We start from the raw sequence: 25,239 nt of genomic DNA, 5'->3' as shown, positions 1-25,239 counted from the left end.
CCTTTTTAAGAAGATGAAATTTCTTTAAAATGTTTGTGAAACAATGGAAGAAGATGAAGTTTCGTTTCAAGAAATCACACTGCAAGCTAATGCCCCTTCCTGTAAGGGGGCTGCCTTGTAATGAAGGGATCGCAGTTTCGATACCCGGTGGAGGCACATAGTGGTTCAGATCCCACTTTAAACTGTAGGTGCAGTCCTGATTAGCCTTACTGTTCATAAATTGGACTTACAAAACCAACTCAATCAATCAAGCTACAAGGGGGCTATACTTTCCAAAAGAAGTAGTCGATCGATTGATCGATAACATATAAATCTGATTCAGAAGGGTATACCACTGACCTTCTTTAGTTTCGAATTTTTCAAATATGTAGTTTTCAAAAACTAAATGCTTCCATAATTCTCACAATAGAAATTATGGGAATTTTTACTACCTATTAAATTATATAAATGATAACTTTCCATATTCTATCACTATAATCAGAATTTATATTTTCCATATTTTATGCATACATAATGCATAAAATATGCACATAATTTTATCAGATTTTATCACATACTTATTTTTATACTGTAAATCTCGATTAGCCTATCTGAGCACAAAGTGAATCTAGAAGAAGTTCTGACAAACTTCTGAATAGAGATGAAAACAAGCACAAACAGGGTGAGAATGATCTCATCACACAAAAGACAAGATGAGACTTTGACAAGTTTCAACTCGTCCAATCTATATACCATCCTAGTTTAAATAAAGCAGCAATATTTACTAGACATAAAAACAAGGTGTGATCTGTGATTTTAGCGGAGGAGTTACTTAGTGGGTTTACTGTCTTCATAAGCTTATTGATATTTGCCAATCATTCTCCAGAACCATAGGTTTCCATTAATTTAAACCTGAACCACTTTCACATTCAGCTGTTTGGTATAATTTCACTTGTATATACTATACGAAGTCTTTGCGTGAGGTGGGAATGTGTCATGGATTTTCTTTGTAGATGTGAAAATCTTAAACTAGTGACGGCACACATGCTTTCGCTTACATTTATGTTCAACTTTTCACAACAAGGGATGTTACCATAAAACACACGTTGATACTCATCTGAAGGCCATGTATCTGTATTTAATACGAGTACATCAAGAGAGAGACAAAAGTTTTCAAACCAGTAAATTCATATTGTTCACGAAAAATTGAAACAAATTCTTTCGAACGTATGGTTTTCCTCTAACCCCTGAACTACCGTCCTTATACATGCTGAAAAATAGTTTATATCATTTCAAGAGTTCTAGTCAAGTCACTTTCTTGTTTTGCTCCAATAACTGAAGGATTTCTGTTCTGCATGTACAATCATAGTACAAATGACAATCTCACTGGACTGCAGTGTTGCAGACTAACAAGGCTTTGGTGTATTGACTTGCCACCATTTGGGGCTGGCATTGTGTCCTGACCATGTGCGTTTGTGATTGTCCTTGGCCAATTTCATTATATCACCATTCATACTCATCTTCGCGATTAGCCAATGGGAAAGAGGTGAAGTCAAGTCTATCATGTACTCAAGGAGCATCATAAACTGCAGCCTATTTCATTATAAATACATGCCTTGTCAAATTTTTTTATCAGTCCTTCAAAATCCCTGTGTTCATTGGACCTCTTGCGAGTCTATCGCGAACCATCATGACTCATTTTTTTTTTTTAAAGTACAAAAAAACACTGTAGCTCTCGGCAAGGACAGCACGTGATGACGTGGTTTTCTTGGGAAGAACCTCCATTAAGAGCACAGCATATGCTGCCATTCTCAGCAGGTTGCATCACACCATTCAAAAGATGTGGCCAGAGAAATGGGCAAAAGGTGTGCTTTTGTGACATGATAATGTGTGTCCAGATACCAAACTGAAAGCAACCGCCATCATTGCCAAGGTGGTGGTACAGATGCTGCCACACACACCATATTCCCCTAACTATTGGCTGCGATTTTCTACGGTACTCATGCCCTCTTTCCAAAAGATCCATGTTGTCCAGGAAATTCACCATGGCTCACGAGTCCAGACCTGATATCAGGTGACAGACCAAGGTACCATCCACCTGTGACTGCTATGACAAGCCCAATGATCAACCTTGGCTTGCGGTGCATTTGAAAGTGTAAATCATTAGATACACCCCTCGTATCATCTACTGCCTGTTTTCTACTGCTTGTTTGTCTCTCCACATCCCTGCCATTCTTTGATTGATTTGATTAATTTTACTTTGCTTTTCATCTACTTTAGCTAATCGCCAAGGTGAGGATGAGTGATGGAATTGATGAAGGGGCACTCACAAAGAACACCTATGCCCAGGCTGGGTTGCGAACCTGGACCCTTGGATTCGTAGCATGCTGTGATAACCACTCCACCACTGAGGTCGGTGACATTCTTTGATTTCCATGCGGTATGTTGATACGCACCCACTTACTGCATCATTTTAAGTGTTTGATATTTTTAATATGTTAATTGCCTATTATAACATAATTTGTTTTGTTCAATTGGGTAGTCTGTTATGGTTATGGACTAACCTAAAAACATTTGATTGTGGGTTGTGAGGTGAGAGATATTATTATGGATGTTGCTGGAATAATGGAAGTGATTTTGGAAATGTGAATGTGTTAATTTGTGTAGTCAAGAAGTATTATTATCTTAATACAATTTTGTTTGTAATAAGAAGTTTAATTGTGAGTGCAAGTGTTATATCTTAACATTAACTGACATCTAAATATATTTTTGGTGTGCGAGAGTTAGCAAGGTTTACGTTAACATATCCTTATCTGATTTCCCACTACCTGAGGGCTTCAAAGTAGGCTGATAAGTCTCATGATCGCCGTTGAGGAATAAACGTAAGTTGATCCTTTGAGAATTATCCGGGAACGTAACAGGTGTAAACTTTTTGGCGCCGCAACGCGGGACTCGATAAATGTATTTGAGTAGGGTATGCAGAAGCGTAATTTAAGAAGTGATCGTGGTAAGTTAAAAATGGATACTTTAAGTTGCTGTTCCGATAAAGGGAAAGCTGATGATGAAGAGGTCGAGTGCAACGATTGTAAAAGAAGCTTCCACTTACGTTTTGCTGGTTATCCTTTGCCAAAATCACAGTATAAGGGGGAAGAATTGAAATGGCTTATTTGTAAAGAGAAGGGTAACAAAGGAAATCCTTGTTTGGAACAGTTGTTTCAAACCCTGATGGAGAAAATGGAAATGGGAAGAGAAGAAGATACAGAGGAACAGGAAGGATAAGAAATGAACAAGAAAGAATCAGAAGAGAAGATAAAGAGGAACAGGAAAGGATAAGAAAAGAAGATAAAGAGGAACAGGAAAGAAAAAGAAATGAAGATAAAGAGGAACAAGAAAGAATCAGAAGAGAAGATAAAGAGGAACAAGAAAGAATCAGAAGAGAAGATAAAGAGAAACAAGAAAGAATCAGAAGAGAAGATAAAGAGGAACAGGAAAGGATAAGAAATGAACAAGAAAGAAAAAGGAATGATGAAAGAGGAGAATTGATGAAGCTGCTCAGCCAAGATAAGGAAGAATTATTATTTAGAATAGAAGAGGGGCGAAAGGAATGTAGAGAAATTAAGGAGACTCTGAGGAAGGAAATTGCGTGTGAGAGGCAGCAAGTAGCTGAATTAATACTAAAGCTGGAAGAAAAACAAAAGGAGGATTATGAAAAGTGGAACTTAAACTTGACACAGGAGAAAACATCTAGAGAAGCTAAAGAATAGGAAATGGAAAATGAAATGGAGAAATTGAGGGGACGAATAGCGAGTGTTGAAATAATTGCAAGGCCAGAAGCAACACAGGGTTCCTCAGAATTACTTGATGATTTAGAGCTAAATCAGAGAAGGCAAGAAAAGAAACTTGAAGAAGTTACGGAGAAAGGCGCATCTGTAGATAAGCAGGTCGATCAACTACAGATGTCAATGGCAGGCTGTCGGGTTCTAGAACCTTCTCAAAATGGTGAAGCTGTATTTCAACCGGGAATGAACGGTTCAACAACAAGAGGTGATTCCAAGGGGAAGATGAGGAATAGGAATCGTTACTCATCAAGTTCTTGCTCTGCAGTTTCCTCTAGTTCTGAGGAAACTGAAACTAGGAAAATTACAAAGCCCAGGAAGAGACATAATAATGGAAAGTCTGAGAGATGAGAACAGGATGAGATATCTCGTGACAATGCCTATAAGAATAGTTCCAACAAATCTTTTCGCATGTCTGATGTTAATTCTCTTTCAAAGTTTACTGGAGAGATTAATACTGTCTCTGCTGAGAGGTATTTAAAAGAGCTAATAACATACCTGGATCTAATGAATGTCCCTATGATTTTTAGATTGAAGTTATTGCCCTCTCTTATGGTAGGAAAGGCTAAGGCGTGGTTTGTTCCAAATGAGAAGAAGTGGAAGACTTTTGAACATTTTTGTGCTGCCTTTAGAAAACAATATGCCTCTGCTGATGCCAAGCAAAGGGAAATGCAAGCGCTGAGAAACAAACGGTATTCGAGGAGCTGTGGCCTCTCACTTGAAGAATATTGCTGGGACAAATATGGCTCTTATTGTAATCTTGTGGATAGCGTTGACCAAAGCGAAGTGCTGAACTTGGTTATTAGTCAACTTCCGCTGCGAGTGCGTCAGTTGGTACTTACTCGCGATCCACGCAACATGGATCAACTTACCAGCTTCTTGGGAAGATATGAAGCCTCGGAGCAACTCGACGAATGGTGGACAGTAAACCCGAGATTCGAGGGCAGAAGAACCAGCCAAGCTAGAGTTAGACAATTGACGTTCTCCAGAAAGCAACCCAATTCAGTGAAGGTGAGTGCTGGTAACGGAAGATCTGATACTGAGAACTTCAGTGGTAGCGCTCGACAAAGTAACAATCCCTCAGGAGAAGAAAATAGAAGCTGGTTCTACAGAAGAAGGAACTGCGAGGGAACGCATCGATCTTCTGGAGAAGAAAGAAGAACGCCATTCCGAAGAAGAAGTTCGTATGGTAATAATAATTTCTCCCCACATCGCGATAGCCTGTATAGAGGTAACTAACTACAATTGGAGGAAGAAAGAAAGTGCTACACAGACGGAAGATTTCGATAGTGGAGAAACTAGTGTTAAACAATTAGATGTTACCACTTGGAATACGTCTGCCCCGTCCTACACTCCAAGAAATGGAGAAGCTGTTTTTGAGTTGACTGGATAGCCCCAGAGTTTTTAAAAAGAAAATTTACTCCATTTTCATTTTGTTAATTTTTTTTTTTTTGTTTGTGGGAGGATGCCATGATACGCATCCACTTATTGTATCATTTTAAGTGTTTGATATGTTTAATATGTTAATTGTCTATTATGACGTAATTTGTTTTGTTCAATTGGGTAGTCTGTTATGGTTATGGACTAACCTAACAAATGTGTGAGAGATATTATTATGGATGTTGGAATAATGGAAGTGGCAACGCAACAACGGATTTCAGTAGCTGAATATTACTAAATGCTTCGGTGTAAATTGATGATTGGTGAGTGAATCTTGAAGAATTTCACAGGATTGAAATTGTGTTTAATTTGTGTCAATTAAGCGTGTGTGATCTTCGAGAGATATATAAGAATATAAGTAAGAAGTAAAGTAAAAGGCCGTTTAAGGTCTACAAACAGAGTCCAAATGGAAGAAGACTCAAACGATTGTCATAATGCTGCATTAATGCATGAAAATGCTAGTGTTCAAGTTAGTTATGTGGATCCCGATGTTCCTCCTTCTCCGGCGCAATATATCGAAGTGGATAACATCAATAGTGAGGAGTATCAATGTAATAATTCACAAGAAGGATCAATGTCTCAAAACACAGAAAATTGTATCAAATCTCAGAACAGAAGGATCTCCTATCAGAATTTATATGAACTCAACAGCTCTGGCCCATACATTGTCTTGATAGAGGGTATAGGGAAAAATATTGGAAATCTAGCTGGGGGAAGCCTAGGAAATAAATTTAGGAAGGCAGAAATACCAGTGAAACATATTGATCAATGTGGTCGTAATAGAGTTAGAATTACGTTTAAATCTGCTCTGGAGGCAAACAAATTTGTCAAAAATACAAAATTTCAAGCTGAGCTCTCGATCAAATCTCGTATACCGCAATCTTTACTTAAACGAGAAGGACTAGTTTACGGGATAGAATATGATGTTAGCGACCAGGATGTACTTGATGGCGTTCAATCGCCTATCCCAGTCATTGAAGTCAAACGCATGAAAAAGAAGTTGTGGAAAAATGATGGAACATTTTTGCTACGAGATACAAAACTTATATGTCTGACATTTTTGGGGCGTATAATTCCCCAAAAAATAATCATAAATAGCATGATATATGAAGTTAATCCAAGGCAAAAAGCTGTTCTTCAGTGCAGACAATGTTTCAGATATGCACACACGGCAACTCAGTGCCGTTCCCAACCAAAATGCGCAACCTGCGGAGACAATAAGCATGGTTCCTCCTGTAACCTACCAGCAAAATGCTCTAATTGCCAAGGAGCTCATTCAGCTCTTGATAAAAATTGTCCAATGTGGCAAAGAAAACAACAAATACAGGAGCGTATGGCGAACGATAATCTCTCTTACCGTGAGGTTAGAGAAATTATTGAAGGCACATATATACAACCACCATCTATAGAGGAAATTCTGAATCCCATTGTAAACGAAACAGATTTTCCTCCTATTCAGTTTCGTGCCCGACTAAATACTTCACCTAGAGGCTCAAAAATTCCAAATCATAATGCACAACCTACCCTTACATCTAAACCTATCATAATTGCAAATCACAGCCCCAACATTAATAAATGGCAAAATCATTCTGTTGGATCAAATTTAACTCCAGTTGCTTTAACGTTTCATCATCCTATTCCACATACATCAGGGAAGACGGTAGAAGTACATAAAAATATCAGAGTGACACCAAAAGAAAAAAGGAAACATCCTAGGAAACCAAGGATACATACTCATTCCAACCTTTCCACACCATCAATTACAGATACTTCTTCTGCTGAGTCAGAACCCAAGACCTCTTTAAATATAGCACAAAATGCTTATTCTAATTCTAGCTCCTCAAGGGTACAGCATGCTAATTCAATAGATAAAAACTTAAAACAATCATCCTCTTATCTCCCATCTGAAAATATTCAAGAGGTTTACACCTCATTATTAAAGACAATACCGCTTCTATGGTCTACTCTTGTGCAAATAAAAGAATTACAGCAACAGAAACTTCTTTTACAACATATTAATACCCTATCTACAAACCTGCTGGCCGTTTTACAGAATCTCACCTCATAATAAATCAATTATATAAAAGTTGACTAATATGACATTATTACTTCAATGGAATGTCAATAGTTTCTCTGCACGTAAACCAGATCTACTAAAACTAGTGACGGAAAGACACCCTTTAATACTATGTTTACAAGAAACTAAGGGTCGTCAGCAAGAAATATATAGAATTTCCCATTATCATTGTATAGGACCTCCATACAAAGATACGGAACGGGGAATTGGTATATATGTCCATGAAAAGGTAGCGTACCAGGAAATACATTTACATAAACATAAAAAACTATTCCAGAATTATAAAGTAGAAGCAAGAGCAATCCAAATTTACATAGCAGGATATAAAATTACGATAATCAATGTGTATATTCCTTCCAATTACAATTCTCAAAATATAAAACAAACTGATTTACAAGCTTTAACATTCAACATACCCAGTCCTTATTTAATTGTCGGGGACTTTAATGGGCATCACGATGCTTGGGGTATGCATACAGCAGATAGACTTGGCACTAGTATAGTGGATTGGATGGACGACAACTCTTTCATCGTTTTAAATGATGGATCACCAACACATATACCTCGAAATGGAAGTAATCCAACATCAATTGATCTAACTATAACATCGGACTCATTATTCCCTCAATTTCAGTGGTTCATAGAGGATGAACTCCATGGTAGCGATCATTTTCCCATATATATTCGTGCCCAATTTTTACCAAGCCAACTTTTTCCCCCCGTCCAATTACCAATTCTCTGCTGGAAAACTAACAATGTAAAATGGGAATTATATAAAATATTAATAGATTCCTTTATTTTAAGTAAACATCTTACTTCCTCCCAGCCTATATCTTATTCACTGCTACTTCAATATATTACTAAAGCTTTAGATATACTAACCTCGCGGAAAAATACTCATTGTGAAACAATGTTTCCAAAGATACATTGGTGGACGACAGAATGTGAAGAGGCAAAATCAAATAGAAAAATCAGAGAAAAACAATATGCCTCATGTCCCAATCCTGAAAACCTCATATCATGGAAAAAGTCCGTAGCTCAAGCACGAAAAATATACTTACAAACCAAACGACAAGCATGGATTAACTACTGCATTTCGATAGACATGCAGGAATCATCCCGAAATATTTGGCATAAATTCAATTCTTTACGCAAACCACGTTCTCCTCAAAAAAGACCGATAGATGACAGTTGGCAACATCAATTTCTCTCCCAATTAACTCCACCATCTGTTCACCTACATTATGATAATAACGAGAATCTCCCTTCAAAATTTAGAAAAGATTTTCCACCTGTAACCCGAGAGGAATTAACAACACTTCTTAAAAATGTGAGAAACACAGCACCAGGTCTTGATGGTATTCCGTACCAGGCCATAACACATTTACCGAATACCAGAACAGATATTCTTGTTTCACATTACAACAATATATATCAAACCGGCATAGTTCCGTTAGAATGGAAAAATCATGTCGTTGTTCCAATTTTAAAAGCAAACAAATCTCCGGACCATGCATCCTCATACAGACCAATAGTACTAATTTCAGTTTTGGAAAAAATATTTGAGCGCACAATGAAAAATAGACTATCCTGGTTATTAGAACGTGAAAATTTTTTTCATTCCACACAATTTGGATTTCGAACTAATCTTAGTAGTCAAGATGCTATAGCCACTCTAACAGCAGCAATTCAAAATAGTAAAATTACACGTTCCTACTGTTTCAGTTTGTTTATAGATATTGAAAAAGCTTACGATTCTATAAATTTAAATAATCTTTGTCATGAATTAGAGAATCTTCATATACACCCAAAACTTTCAACAATTGTGTGGAATCTATATTCCAACAGGATTATATTCGGATGGTTCGCCGACAAACTAAGCGATCCTCGTTCCACTTCAATCGGCATACCTCAAGGCTCACCTCTGAGCCCTCTCTTATTTAATAACTATACGAATGAGATACTTGCATTACCAATTCTACCATTTCATCCCCTTCAGTATGCAGATGATTTCTGTTTCTATAACATTACAGATGATGCTACTCAAGGTATAATAGCAATGCAGAATTTAATCGCCATCATAAGAGCGTGGTTTTTCAAAGAAGGATTATCCATCAGCGAAACAAAATCAAAAATTATTTGTTTTAATAATAAACGATTGGATACTCATCCTAACAATATACCACACATTTCTAATATCCCAGTAATAGAAACACATAAATATTTAGGTATACATTTTGACAGGCGATTCACATGGAATACACACATCACGCATTTAATCAATAAAGGCCGTAAAATAATAAATATACTCCGTAGTATCAAACAATTAAATGGGGTGGCCACCCCAAAATCTTACTGCTATTTTATAGGAATTGTTTTTGATCAAACTTTGAGTATGCAGCCTTTAGTTATGGGGGTGCAAAATTAAGTCTCTTAGACAAAATAGACATACTACAGAGAAAAGCTTTGAGGACCTGCTTAGGTGTCATGCAGTCCTGTCCTAATGTCAGTGTATATATGGAAAGCAGAGAAACTAGTTTGACACATAGACGGATCCAATTAACAATAAAATTTCTGCTCAAAACCTGGGAAAATCATACGCACCCATTCAATAAATTATTTGAAATACAAAAACAATGGACAGAAAATAAAGCCATAGATCCTAAACACACATTCTTTTATTTTGTATATTGCCAATACATAGACCTGGAATCACGTGCAAAGTCTTTTACCTTCCAACATCCTTTAATTTATCAATTAGACATACCCTTATATACCCAATGCAATATCCATTTCAGGGATTTAGGAAGACATATCATGTATAAAGAGAAATGGCCAACACACCTAATCATATATACTGATGGATCCAAAGACCGCCTAGGTGTGGGTTGTGCTTATTTCATTCCAGATCAAAATATAAACAAACAATTCTGTTTACCACCTGACACTTCTATTTTCACTGCAGAAAGTTATGCAATATATAAAGCTCTCACATACGCTATCCATAATAATTATACAAAAATTCTCATCATAACAGATGCTTTAAGCGTATTAATGGCGCTGAGTTCCTCATATCCTCAGATTTGTAAACATCCTTTATTCATCATACTTATAATCCAACAAACTCAGTATGCTAATGGAAGAAATATCAACGTCCAGTTTAGTTACGTAAAGGCTCACCAAGTAAACACGGGAAATGAACGTGTGGACACATATGCCAAAGCCGCTCGATCATCGGAATCTACCTCACTTGCGAGACTTCCATACACGGACCTTCTTCCAAGAGTTAAATATAAACTTCAAGATAAATGGAAACAGTGGTGTATAGAACAATTTCAATCCACGGGCAACACATATAAATGGTTTGCAGAACATTCACAAAACAAACCTTGGTACTACCCATATAATTTTCCAAGATCAGTTATTACTTTTATAATACGTCTACGTACAGGTCATGTTCGCACTAATGATCATTTATCACGACTACATATTACAACAAAACAAGCCTGCGCATGTGGAGAAGATAATCAAGATGCTACACATCTCTTTTTACAATGTCCCAATTTCGACAGAGAACGAGATAAATTATATAGTGGTTTGCGTCAAAATAGAATTCCATTCCCTACATCTCTTACTGCCCTGCTCACGGACCCTACTCCTCCCACCATATGGCTTCTTTATGGATATGCAAGAAGATGTAATTTGACGATCTAACAAACAGTATAAATAAATATCAATAGATGTTTTTTTTTTTCATTCTTGTGAAATATAAGTGAATAGCGAACTAAATACTTTAAAAAAAAAACTCAGGAAGATGACTAAAATCGACTACCAGTTGATAGGGTCAGAAAAAGAAGAAGAAGAAGAAGAATAATGGAAGTGATTTTGGAAATGTGAATGTGTTAATGTATGTAGTGAAGAAGTATTATGATTTTAATACAATTTTGTTTGTAATAAGAAGTTTAATTGTGAGTGCAAGTGTTATATATTAACATTAACTGACATCTAAATATATTTTTGGTGTGCGAGAGTTAGCAAGGTTTACGTTAACATATCCTTATCTGATTTCCCACTACCTGAAAGCTTCAAAGTAGGCTGATAAGTCTCAGGCTCTCCGTTGAGGAATAAACGTAAGTTGATCCTTTGAGAATTATCCGGGAACGTAACCATGTCAAAACTCCATGAAGCGTATCTACACATGCAAAATGGAGAGGTCAGCTGGAATGTTTCTGGATGATTTGTTCCTGGTCAGATCTTTAACCTTTGTGCCACAACATTGCACTTTTGAGCAGATGTGGTTGAAGGTATCACATTTCACGCTTTCCTGTCTATGATCATTAATATTAAAAAGTGCGACAAGTGAGCATTTAAATCTTTAAGAACTGTGAGATTGAGATTTTAACATTGATATTTCTATGTAACTTATTTTCATCTTTTGTGAGGGCTACTGTTTCCTGTAAATTGAAGCCTGATCGACCAGTATAATCTCGTCAATGAAGGTGGAACATTTTGCCAAAGATCAACTTTTCCAGTTTCTTATGTTGATAGTATATCAGAAGGAGCACAAGAGACCTTTTGTGACAAAATCCCACTTGCTTGGCTGCCCGCTGCTTAATATGGGAATGATCAGTTGTTCCATAACAACTCCACTTCACAATAAGAATGAAGATGTGTCTGTATTTCGAAGGCATTCTTGAAATCACTCTCTCTTGCACTTGGAGCAGTCTGTTCACGGTATCTATCATTGACTGATTCTTCTTCTTCTTCTTATCCTATGGTGCTCCGGTCCGTATTCCGTCCATGACTTCCCCAATCTTCGTCTTCCATCCCATCCTATCCAAGGCTTCTCTCTTCCAGTTTCTAGTTCTAAGCAGTTGTACTGCATCTGCTCTAACCGCTTCTGAATTGTTTTTTCATATTCTTCCCTGATCAGAACCATACGCAGCAATGCCTTTCTTTAATAATGTTTGAAGCTTTCAATGACTTCCTGGTGCATCGGTTGGAGGACTGAAGTTACGTTGGGAGGCAAAAAGAAACAACTTTCCATTTTCTCTTTCCAGTGAAAGGTTTGAGGGATGATTTGGGGCGTTATCAATCAACAATAAAACATTTCCAGAATTCCCAGTTGTAAGCTGATGCTTTTTGACTTCTGAGATAAATACAGTGTCATACCATTATATAATTCCATGAATTCTTGTGCTTCTTGTAGGTGACCGGCAATTTTTTTATTCCCTTAAAGCACCGTAGTTTTTTAGACTCCCCTATGATTAGCAAAGGTAGCCTGTGCATTCCAGTTCAAAATAGGAATAGCATTATAACTCCTACACTCGTAAATGCATCACAAAACATTATTATATAAAAATATGAGCTATGTACAAAGGTTTAATACGATTTAATAACACAATTTACGCCACCTCAATAAGTAAGCCTAAGGTGAGATTATAGGTAGATTTCAGACCGAAACATCAGGCTATAGGCGACAAAAGACAGGAGCCCATTCATTCAATTAAAGAATTCAAACCGAAGCGACAAGCGATTCCCAATACCATACATAGTGTCGCTTCGGTGTGTTATTCGTTCATCTATGGTGAATATTTTGCTTTGGTGAGAATTCATGCCGAAGCGACAGGCTATGCGTGTCACTTGGAAACGAGCCAATCACGAACAAACGTTTCACACCATAGCGATATGACAAGCTGCACCATCAGAAATAAATGAGACCTTTCAAACCGAAGTGATGCCCCAATCTGCATGCGTCGCTCTGACTGGGCCGTTTTGTTAATACAGTCCATTGTGTCACCTCGGTTCATTGGTGGTGCATGCACAGTTAATTTTTTTGCATCAGACTGAAGGGGCTTGTGTCGCTTGTGGGCCTCAAATAATGCAATTTTCAGATCTAATGTACACGCAACTTGTGTCGCGTCGGAACGAGCAAGCCAACGTTTACACCTGCCTTAGTGGCAAGACAGCACAAGGCTGCATTGGTGAAATCCTCAAGTGAAATGTCATGTCGCTTGCCACTCTGGTGTGAATTCTCAGTTACTCGCATGACACATGTTGCTTGGGAATGAGCCTACCAACAGCAACGTTTCACCACACCATAGAGGCATGACAGGTCGCACTAGCCTGCCTTCTATTGGAGAAATCCTCAAGCTACACATGCCGTGTGTCACATTTTGGTGTAAAATCTTCCTAAAAGCAAGCATTCATGTGCATGCGCTACAAAGAGACCGAGGCGACATGATAAACACTATTGGGAAAATGAACCATTCTGAGTGATACATGCAGCTAGCCATGTCGCATTGGTTCGAAAAGTTGCTTTGATTTCTGAGGGTTTGCTTCCAAGCGGCACGTGTTGCTTGTCGCTTCAGTCTGAATAGAGAGATTTCATACCGAAACATCAAGCGATACGTGCCACTTTGAGGATTTCACCAATGCTGGCTTTTGCGACCTGGCCTGTCTTGCCACTAAGGCAGGTGTTAACATTGGCTTGCTTGTTCCGATGCGACATGAGTCGCTTGTACATTAGATCTGAAAACTCCATTATTTGAGGCCACAAGCGACACGGGCTCCTTCAGTCTGAAGCACGAAAATTAACCGTGCATGCGCCACCAACAGGCCGAGGTGACACGATGGACTGTTTTAATAAAATGGGCGAGTGCCAGCGACATGTGCAGCTTGGCGTGTCACTTCGGTTCGGAAGATCTCATTTATTTCTGATGGTTTGTTTGCAAGTGACACGTCTCTCTTTTCCCATGTCTGTAGTCTCTCTTTGTTCGTTCAATGAATTTACATTCCACAAAGTTCTGAACACTTATAAACATTTTTCAATAGTTGCCTTTATGAAACGTGCGAACGATTTTCGCTAATCCGATATGTCACAAATTTGAATTTAAATTTTTATATATACCTTTAATAATAATACCACTAATAAAATCACCACAGTAATGCATGTATAATAAACGTAAATATGTTGTAAGCATGTTTATCTGGGGACCTCTCAATTCCTTCTTTTTTTAAAACATTTCTTGCCACTTCTATTGTTGCATCCGAAATCTGCGCACAGAAGCATAGCTTCTTATTTATTATGTACTCGCAGTGTCACTGAAATGTACAGTTAGTATGCACTATAAACGAACATTCCACGCTCAAATCCCTACTTCCACCACTGTATCAGCTGTAACTGTGGCACATCCCAAGATGGCTGTTTTACCTCACCCCCTTCCCTTCACGGCTTCAATCCTCTCACCCAGAAAACATGCTTGCGCTCTCTCTATTGCCTTCTATACTCTAAGATGGTCACTCTCAAACACCCATGCCCAGGCTGAAATTCGAAGCTGGGACCCCTGGCGTCGTAGCACTAATCGAGATTTGAAAAGAAGGGTCAAAGAACCAGGAAGTTGATTCATTTGTGAAGAAGTGGCAGAAAAGTTGAAGACGTGTAGTTGCGTTCTTCAGTTTCTAGGTTTCCTTAGATTGAAGAATATCACAAAACTGTCATGGCTCAAAAAAAAAAAAATAACTGAAAATAAAGAAATTGATAAACAATCCAAGCCTCTCGGTAGACCCGATTGATCTGAGGGCTGTTGGTTGCGATGAAACTAATGTTAATGTTGGATCTCGAGAGGTACTCATAAAATTATTAGAGAACCATGCTGATTCATTTGTCTCCTGTATTTCAATGAGGTACCACTTCGACACCTGCTGAAAACAATTGATGGACACACCGCTTCCGTACATGTGAGGACTGGCCAATTGAAAATTTTCAGGCTGTGTCTGCGGAAATTACAACATTACACACAAAAGATTTTAACTCAGATCAGCAGTACCTTCAGCAAATATGTCAAGTTGTCATCAATGGTAAGAGCGATACACTTCTATGAAACAAGAAGTCCAGAAAATTCTCTGATGCTCGGTGGCTTACAATTGCCTGTCACTTGCATTTACTAACTACTTTACATGTTGACAGAAAATGCAACAGAATAACTGAAAATTCCAGATAAGTTTGTTGTGTGTGTGTGTACCTAGGTATGTGTGTGTACCCCTGTTTAGTTATCTGTAAAACCGAATCTAATGTGCAAAGATGGCTAGGCATTTGTTTTGGTAGTTAGGCTGTCAATGTACAGTCACGGACACTTCTGGGTTGTAACGATTCTGTTGGGAGTAAATCAGATTGATATAACCCAAGAGTGTCCGTGACTGTACCTCGAAGAACTTTTGAAAACTAGTGGATAAGGAATTCATCTTCTGTTCTCACACATAACTTGCTGCTCACTATATTGACAGATTATATATACACGTGAAGTAAGAGAAGTGACTTTGAGAAGGATTTTAGATGCTCGGGCAAGGAACATATCCGATAAAGGGCCGATACATATGTTCAAACTGCTAGACATAAATTTCATGGTAGAGGACTACATCAATATGATAGAATGGGATTTGTGCATTGTGACATAATCACCTATAATTAGCTATTTGAATTCCTATGACTTCAAGAAAATGGTCAAACAGCAATGCTCGCTTCACAAGTTAAACCTAATCAGTTGGGAGACTGGTTAGTATAGTAAGCGATTTTTCACCTGCGAAATAGAAAGCGATGCTTATGCGAGATCTAAACCTGTTATAAGGAAGCGAGTACCATCATGAGAGGAAATCTTGATTTGTTTTTTGCACAATGAAACAAGCAAAATAACACGCAGGGGGAGACAAGTGGATGGTGGGAGGGATGGAATTCACTGGCACTCTCACGTGGTTAGTTCTGGGTTCTTGTAACATGCAGCGTTATGCCACAAACGCAGAGATGTACGCAATAGGATGAATGGGGGTCATAAATACCCACTTCAGTCCAGAATTCATAAAAAAAGAACGTCTAAAGGCAGGAAACAATGGAAAAATGAGAACTGACTACTAAGAAAATATATGTAACTCCACCTTTCGAAAATCCTGGGCACGCCACTGATGACACATGCATGCACACATATACATATTTATCTCATTACTATATTTGTTTTTAGCTAGAATCACTTTCAATACATTTCTCCACAAAAGTTGCAAATTGAATCAAGCAAGTACTAGACACTTGAGGCGCAAATCATTCAAAAGGGGTATAATTTTTTATACAAAGTTTTGGTATCATTACGCAACTTTTGCATAATGTATGTTTTTGAATTTGTAAAAAAGAAGAAATGGGACCTTTTTCGATTGACCCTATTAGACATGTGAGTGCACACAGAATCAAAAGGTACAGAGGACTAGGCTGGGCTAGGGTTTCAAGTAATTTCCGGCACCACTTACCTTTAGACTGCATCCTTCGTTATGTTTTGCTTCCTTCTTCAGAGTTTCTTTTACTATTAACTTTCCTCTATAGGCTGCTTTGAAAAAGTACGTCTGTTCAAGGCAGTGAAGACCAATGGTCTGATTTTTGTTGTTTTCCATGGAAACAGTTACTTTGTGGATGATTGTTGTGCATTATAATACCATGGTTGCAGTGCTATTAATTTCTATCTGATTGTTGTCCATTAGGATAACATAAGAGCCTAATTTTTCTTATTATTAAATATTTTTAATTTTCTTTTCAATTTATTATTATTGTTTCTACCATTTAGAAACACCACGAGTAGAACCGCTCATTTTCAACACATCCATTTATATGCTGTTCAGGCGTTAGCTTAGTGGCAAGCTTCTATCCTAGACTTAACCCCAGGTTTCTTGACTTGCACGGCCTGCCATGCCTTTCAGATTGGAGTGAAATATAATCCGAACTCGAAGATTAGCATGAAATGCAGATTTTCAAACTTGCAAGTAGGTACAAGTTTGTTGCAAACGGGTATGAGAGCAATTATTTTCCCTTTAATTAAGCCTATGCATAGTCTACAGGGGTAGAATAGAATTCAGCTTAGTTCTAATAATGAGTATGTGGTTAGGTTAGGAGGGCCAGGTTTAGAGCTCTTAGAATTTAGTTTTGGCATTCGGGGAAGCTGGGTGTGCCCCCACCAGACCCAGTCTACAGTGTGTACTTCTCCATTTTGGATATCTAGATATCTCGGTATATTTTTATCTGATTATATGATATTTGGATTTTTCATACTGTCACTGTAGAAAATGACGTAAGGGGTCCCGGGTTCGAATCCCGGCCTATGCATGACCGTTGTTTGTGACGGTTCCCTTATTTATCCGTTTCATCATATCACCACTTATACTCATCATCACGATTGGCTAAAGCATCCGACAGAAAAGCAATGCTAAATCACAAAAATCAGATCAAATCTGCATGATCTCTCTATTACTCCAATATTATTTCTACAGATGATGTTTTATTGTCACAGATCGACATGATATATGAAGTAAGTGCTGAAGCACGATTTGCTGTGTAATGGTACCAGAGGAGAGTCCATGGGCATATTTAATGAGGATGGTTAAACAGTTTTCCATCTCCATTGGTTCAGTAAATGTATTCATATTACCTGTTTTATCCCGTATGAGTATTCGACTTGTTCATAAAAATTACTTCACATTTATTCTTCTAAGTTAGAGGCATGCAGGATGGAACACGGAAGGGAAAAATTATCTGAAAAATGTGATTGCTTGAAATTGCTGTGATTGTTTGGTACAATCGTAGGTTTTGAATAAGCTGGAACATTGATAGATCTTTCATTGAAACCAATTTGTGTTTGTGTTAGAAACCAATTTGTTTTTGCTAGAATTGTTATATTCTCTCTTCTTGCAGGCTGTCAAGATATGATTTTTCTTTTTACAATATCTGCAAGTAGCCCCGAAAGCTGGGCATTTCCCGTTAGGATGAAAAGAATTACAATTACCACACGGTTTACCAGAATCATTGTTTGATTTGTTACTAATATTCCTTGTATCAGCTCTATTTTGTCTGATGTTCATTCCAAGATTGCCCTTGTACCTGTTATGTATTCGCGAAGTGAATTCAGTCGGAGTTTCAGAATATTCCACAGCATTCTTTGAGTGACTTTGGTTAACAATTCCCTCATTTAATTCTAGCTCGTTGAGATACATGGCCGTATCTATTGCCTTTTTCAAAGTCAAATCAGGATCTGATAACAGTCTATTTCTAACATGCACACTTCTCATACCAAGAATAAATACGTCGCGACACATTAAATCGATGAGATCACCAAAATCACATTTTGAGGCCTGCTCTTTAATTTGCACAATGAAATCAGGAATGCTTTGATTATCTTTCTGTTTAATAAGAAAAAACTTATGCCTTTCAAGTACGAGATTCTTTTTGGGCTCATAATGGCGGATTAATGTTTGTTGAATTTGAGCAAGACTGAGCTCTTGATATTGATTTAGGTTGTATGAGATTGTTTAAATCAGCATACGTTCTGTGCCCTATTGCTGCTAATAGAACATGCTTAGCCTTATCATCGGGAATGTCTGAAGCTTTGAAGAAATGCTCGAATCTATCGAAGTATTGTTTAATACTTTCCTGCTCCCTGCAGAATTCAGAAAATTGATACAACTTTTGCATTGTGTACAGAGATTCTTACCTCCAACAGACAGCTTGAAGAACAATCATAAGAAATATGTAAAATTACGAGAAGTAAGTAAGTATCAAATGAAGTTTCCAAGATCCTCGTCGCCATTGTTGAGTATTGGGTTCTCTCTGTTCTTCGGTAATTCAGGAAATGGAGTAAAGAATACGACTGAAGTTTCAACACAAACAAAAGTGTATAATTCACCAACACAATAACAGAATTATTACAATAACTTACATAATGGTATAAATGCGAGAAGCCTCGTCATGAACGACGGCTATGACTTTTCATACATACTCGACAGGGACAATGCACAGACTGATGACGAACAACATTTAATAATCAGGTCTGGCGTTCAAGTTCAATTAGTATCCAATTATGGCATCCGCATAAATGAACAAAAGTCTGTGTTCTTTGTGCAAAATGTGAAGTATTTGGGCCATTCTCTTTCACAGGAGGGAATTCGTCCTCTGAAAGAAAACATTGATAAAATAATTCAGTGTAAGCCACCCACTAATGTTGGCGAATTCAAGTCATTTCTCGGTATGGTCACGTATTACGCTTCGTACCTGCCAAACCTAGCTGACTGTGTTGCCAGTTTATATGATTTGTTGAAGAATGGGGTGCGCTGGTCATGGACAGATGTTCATCAGAAGGAATTCCAGGATGTTAAGGATCTGCTATCTAAGGACTTAGTACGCACAGTATATGATCCTTGTAAGGACTTATACCTGATGTCGGATGCATCTCCTACAGCTACGGGAGCAGCCATAATGCACAAAATAAACGGAGTCCTAAAGCCTATCATGTGTATGGCCGATACATTATCCGCTGCGGAAAGGAACTACACTCAATTGGAAAGGGAATCACTTGCATTAGTCCATGGAGTCAAATACTTTCACAAGTATCTCATTGGACGATATTTTGTTGCGTTCACCGACTCGAAACCTTTATCTCACCTGCTGGATCCTAGAAGTAACCTGCCGGCTTTAGCCATCAGCAGAATCAACAGATGGAAGTTAGTATTGGAAGAATATGACTTCAAAACTGTTTACACGCCTTATGTTGAGTTGGCTGATGCATTGTCTAGAATTTGTGTTGCAGATGATCCAGTTCGTGATTATTATGATGATTTCGCATGTCAGTTGACAGCTGAGTCGGTTGTCCTTAATCTTATTGAATCTTCGGCATTTCGCTGGAATCACGATGTGATCCTGAGCTTTCTAAAGTCTTCGAATATGTTCAAGGGAGATGGCCACCATTCATCGGGAGAACAAAAGGTCATCCTCTCAGAAAAATATTCGACAGGCGATATGATGTCCACATACAGAAGGGATGTATTTTCGTGGGCGAAAGACTGGTCGTACCTGAATCTTGTATCCAAAGTGTCCTATCTCTGTTGCACAAATTCCACCAGGGAACATGCAAAATGAAGGAAACAGATCGTTCATCATTCTTCTGGAACACGATGAACGAAGATATTGAGAGGGTTACGTCTTTGTGTGACACATGTTTGCGATACAATAACAGGCCCAACGTACCGGGTACCGCATTCGAAACGTGGCCTATTGCATCGCAGCCTTTTGAGCGTGTTCATCTTGATTTATTCCATTTCTCAGACATGAATTTCCTGTTGCTGGTTGACGCGTATTCTCAATGGATATCTGTATGGAGAGAGAAGAATATGCAATTTGACACCATGATTGGTTATTTAGATGAATTTTCTTCATGCTTTGGATATCCAAAAACCTATGTTACAGACAATGGCCAACCATTTGCATCTTCAGAGTTCAACTCTTATTGTTCGAAGAGGAATATCAAGCTTCTTCACTCAGCTCCGTACACCCCCCAATCAAATAGTCTAGCTGAAAGGAATGTTGGGGTGGTGAAGAACTTACTAGAAAAGAACTTTTCAAATCGTTCATGCATCACGTTGAGAGAGATGGACAAGTTCGTTCTTGAGCTTTTAGGCAGATTAAGGAATACTCCAGTGCACGGGTATAGTCCAGCAGAACGTTTGCTCAAGTTCCGGCCAAGAACAGACATTTCCGCTTTTGACACGTCTAATGGTTCCAAGAATCAGCCTATTAGTCCCGTTCCGTTTATGCCGGGGGAAAAGGTACTTGTGGAACGTCACAAAAAACAATTCAGCCATGGATCCAAGTACAAAATTGGCGAAATTGTTAAATTGATGGGCCGGAAGATGGCGAAGGTTATTGTAGATAATGACATGATTGTTGTTCATCTCACGAAGATTAAGAGGTATCCCAACAAGGTTAGAGAAGACACCTTTGTCCGAAATCAAAGTCGACCGCACAGAAACAACCCAATGCTTGTTAGAGAGGAGGACTATCTTCCAGTACCTGCTACTGAAGATCTAGTGGAACATCCAAATGCTACCTGCGACAATCAACCGCTTAGGAGATCACAGAGACCAAGACGACTGCCTGACCGCTATGGGCAAACTCCATGAAACAGGAGTTTCTTCAGCCGAAGGGGGGGAGAGTGTCGTATAGAAAATTAAACTTGAACGCCAGACCTGATTATTAAATGTTGTTCGTCATCAGTCTGTGCATTGTCCCTGTCGAGTATGTATGAAAAGTCATAGCCGTCGTTCATGACGAGGCTTCTCGCATTTATACCATTATGTAAGTTATTGTAATAATTCTGTTATTGTGTTGGTGAATTATACACTTTTGTTTGTGTTGAAACTTCAGTCGTATTCTTTACTCCATTTCCTGAATTACCGAAGAACAGAGAGAACCCAAAACTCAACACTCATCATCACGATTGGCTAAAGCATCCGACAGAAAAGCAATGCTAAATCACAAAAATCAGATCAAATCTGCATGATCTCTCTATTACTCCAATATTATTTCTACAGACGATGTTTTATTGTCACAGATCAACATGATATATGAAGTAAGTGCTGAAGCACGATTTGCTGTGTAATGGTACCAGAGGAGAGTCCATGGGCATATTTAATGAGGATGGTTAAACAGTTTTCCATCTCCATTGGTTCAGTAAATGTATTCATATTACCTGTTTTATCCCGTATGAGTATTCGACTTGTTCATAAAAATTACTTCACATTTATTCTTCTAAGTTAGAGGCGTGCAGGATGGAACACGGAAGGGAAAAATTATCACCAGGCACGATTTCACTATAATTTCGAGAATTTCTCTGCATGCAAATTGCTCAGAAAATTCTCTACATTTCGCTAATTCTAAAATATTACATGTAATTTCTGCCCGAAGCAATTGTTTTTGAACTTTTAGCACGAATATTACCATTCATTATACACTATGTTGCCATTCGTCACCGGACACCCCATACCAGTACGTTAATACGGTCGCGGCACCACATCAGTATCGTGTAGGGCCACCTTTTGCCGCAATGACGTCCGCAACCCTTCAAGGAAGACTTTCCACCAATTTGCGATACCTGTCAACGGGAATCTTGCTCCATTCCTCCTGCAAAGCGACAAACAGCTCAGTGGTGTTTTTTGGGTGGCATGTCCAAGCTCTCAACCGGCGCTCCAACTTGTCCCAAAGGTGCTCAATGAAGTTGATATCTGGACTTTGGGCTGGCCAATCAAGTTCTTGCATGCCCATGTCATTGAGCCACGTGTTGATAATGCCTGACATATGACATGGAGCATTGTTGTGCTGAAACAGGTATGGGCCAATACCGAATTGTTCCCACAATGTCGAAAGCGCAGAATTGTCCAGAACTTTTTGGTACGCATCGGCATTCATGTTTCCCTGAAATAAAACAAGAGTATCAAGACCATACTATGAAAAGCAGGACCACACCATGATGCAACCTTTGCCGAATTTCACTGTGGGTACGATACAGTCCTGTAAACAGCGTTCACCGGGCATACGCCACACCCACACACGTCCATCGGACCGCTACATCTGGTAGTGTGATCCATCACTCCATAGGATGGATTTCCATTGTTCGAGACTCCAATGGCGGCGTTCCTTGCACCACTGTAACCAACGGGTTGCATTGCGGTCTGTGATATGCAGCTTGTGAACTGCTGCGTGACCAACCCTGATGTCCTAAATTGTAACTGGTGTGCGGCTAATGGCAGGCCGGGGGTTGGCCTGTTTCTGCCCCATAGGAATCATCCCACGCCTCGCCTTACCTGCCCCTTTCAACACCCGTGATATACCATTTTTGGACACAGTGAATCCACGCTCCTTGCACAGTTTTATAATGGCACTATCACTGTAATTTACGTCGGAAAGTGCAAATATGTAACACTCCCAATATGCACTGATTTTCGGCGGCATTCTTCCCGATACGCTCTGGCCACACCTGTCACGCACAGTCAATGGTCCAACGTGCCCACACGACTGGCAGCTTCGTTCTCTTCCCGCTTGGTGGTGCTGCAAGAGGTGTGCAATTTCGTCACCATATATCGGAAACAACCTCTGTATATCCCTCTTCTTCTGAGTATATATAATTTTTAACTTAATTCCCTTCATCAACGGTTGAGGGCTTTCTTCTGGTTCAGGATCTGAATTTCCTCCTTCACTTAGCTTTTAAGGTGGTAGTCTATCTAGAGATCTATTTGTGACCTCTATGAACTTTTATGTTATGAATTATCAGCAAGTCCAAAACTAGCGGTGTTACTTGTAGATGGACCTAATCTTCAGCATCTAGGTTCAGATCTCTAACTTTTCCCAACTCTTGGGGCATTGGCTGGAATGTGCCACCGCTAGTAAATACGACAAAAGTGTGGACTCAGTGCCGTGATTGTGATGTGCAACCAAAAAGTGCTGTGGGTCACAACTGGAACGCGACACAACTGGTGTGTCAAAATTTCCACAATGGGGTTCATAATGAGATTTAATTTTAAAGATGGTGGCATGTAACAGAAAACATCAAGAGACTTTGTGAAAACAATGATGATTTTGAATTACCTGATGATATTTGGGATTCATAGTTTTAAAAAAATCTGAAATAAAAATAAAACAGACTGCTTTTTTCACAGTTAAGTTGCTATATTACAACAATGTAACATTGACAACATCCATTATATAACAAATTCTTTTTGTTTAAAAAAATTACTAACCATTGTTATAACTGTATCTTTAGTCAAAATGAAAATAAATGTCTGATGAAAGGAGCGTGTGTTCTCCTGAAACGTCACAAAGAAAAACTGTTTTCTTATGCTTGTAATAACCGTAAACTACAGGAAAATAATTCTATAATGCAAGCAATGCGTACATACAAGAAAAACAGAGTTGTTTCTATTGACTGCTCTAGCCACTCAAAATCCTTGGTATTGGATGGCTAAGAAAAAACCAATACTTACTGTCTTACATCGGTATCGGTATTGGCTCACCTCTAGATACAATATTTGTATTTTAAAATTTACTTTAGTTGTTCGTATTTTAAGTTTATAATAATTCTTCATAGATGCAAGGATCATTAAAAAGAAAGTAATTTCTCAACAATATATCCATTGTCTGTTCACTGGTAGGAACAATGAATTGTGGATTCAGATAACGGCTTTATTCGAGACCACTACACGTGATGTGTCATAGTTCCACAGATTGATGTGTGGTGGCAGCGCTGCACTGACTGTAGCCTTATTGAGTAGTGCACTCTAAAACAAAGTTCTAACGTAAAGAACAAATTGCATTCATCAAAATTCAAAGTTGCAAGTGGAAGAAATGCTGTTAAGTGTTGTAGAAAACTTGTACTAGTTGGTGGTGATGAGCCACTTCCATATCCAACATTGGTTCGGTGGTTCACCATACTCCTTTGCCAAGATCACAAAAGGTCTGACAAGGACCCAGCAACATTAACATTAACGTGGTGCTTCTTGTTACCTACAACTACGAGGTCGTTCTCCTCTGCCACATAGTGCTAAAGGGAGTTACCAAGAACAGGGTCGGATTAAGGTGGGTGCTATTGATGCATGCTGCAGCATTAAGCCCAGATGAAATCAGACGAGAATTTTCCGAAAGCTGAACAGTTTTCTTTTGCTATATTAACCTGACACAGCGTTACTTATTACACAGTTACTATTATTCTTTGCGCTGTGATGTAACTATAACATCGTTGTGTTTATTGTTCAGCGATGATTTCAACTTAATGCTATCAATTTTACGTTAAACAGTTTACTTAATAATTTAGCTGGATTTTTTGCAATAGCTTGGCGATTGTTGCCACTTTATTATTGTTCGGTAAGTGCGATGTAGTAAATTTTACACCTTGAAAGTTAGTTGTACAGAAAAAATCGATGGTTTTTCATTGTTTCAGCATCAGGCCCAATTTCGTCTTAATCCGGCCCTGACCAAAGAACAGTGAGTATTACAGTAACTTACTGGATAATCACCTTTGTCCAGCTATTCGTATGAGTTCTTGTGACTATGAC

At 38.5% G+C, this 25,239-nt stretch overlaps 1 protein-coding gene across 2 annotated transcripts in view; it reads left to right on the top strand.

Moving 5' to 3' along the window:
- The window catches only part of Wdr24 (WD repeat domain 24), a 128,182-nt gene that overhangs the window by 69,210 nt on the left and 33,733 nt on the right, over positions 1 to 25,239 (top strand). The gene's annotated exons all lie outside the window — the stretch shown is intronic.

Source organism: Lepisma saccharinum, chromosome 4, assembly GCF_977018435.1.
Source record: "Lepisma saccharinum chromosome 4, izLepSacc3.1, whole genome shotgun sequence".
Taxonomy (NCBI): Eukaryota; Metazoa; Arthropoda; class Insecta; order Zygentoma; family Lepismatidae; genus Lepisma; species Lepisma saccharinum.
This window is presented reverse-complemented; position numbering and strand designations above follow the sequence as displayed.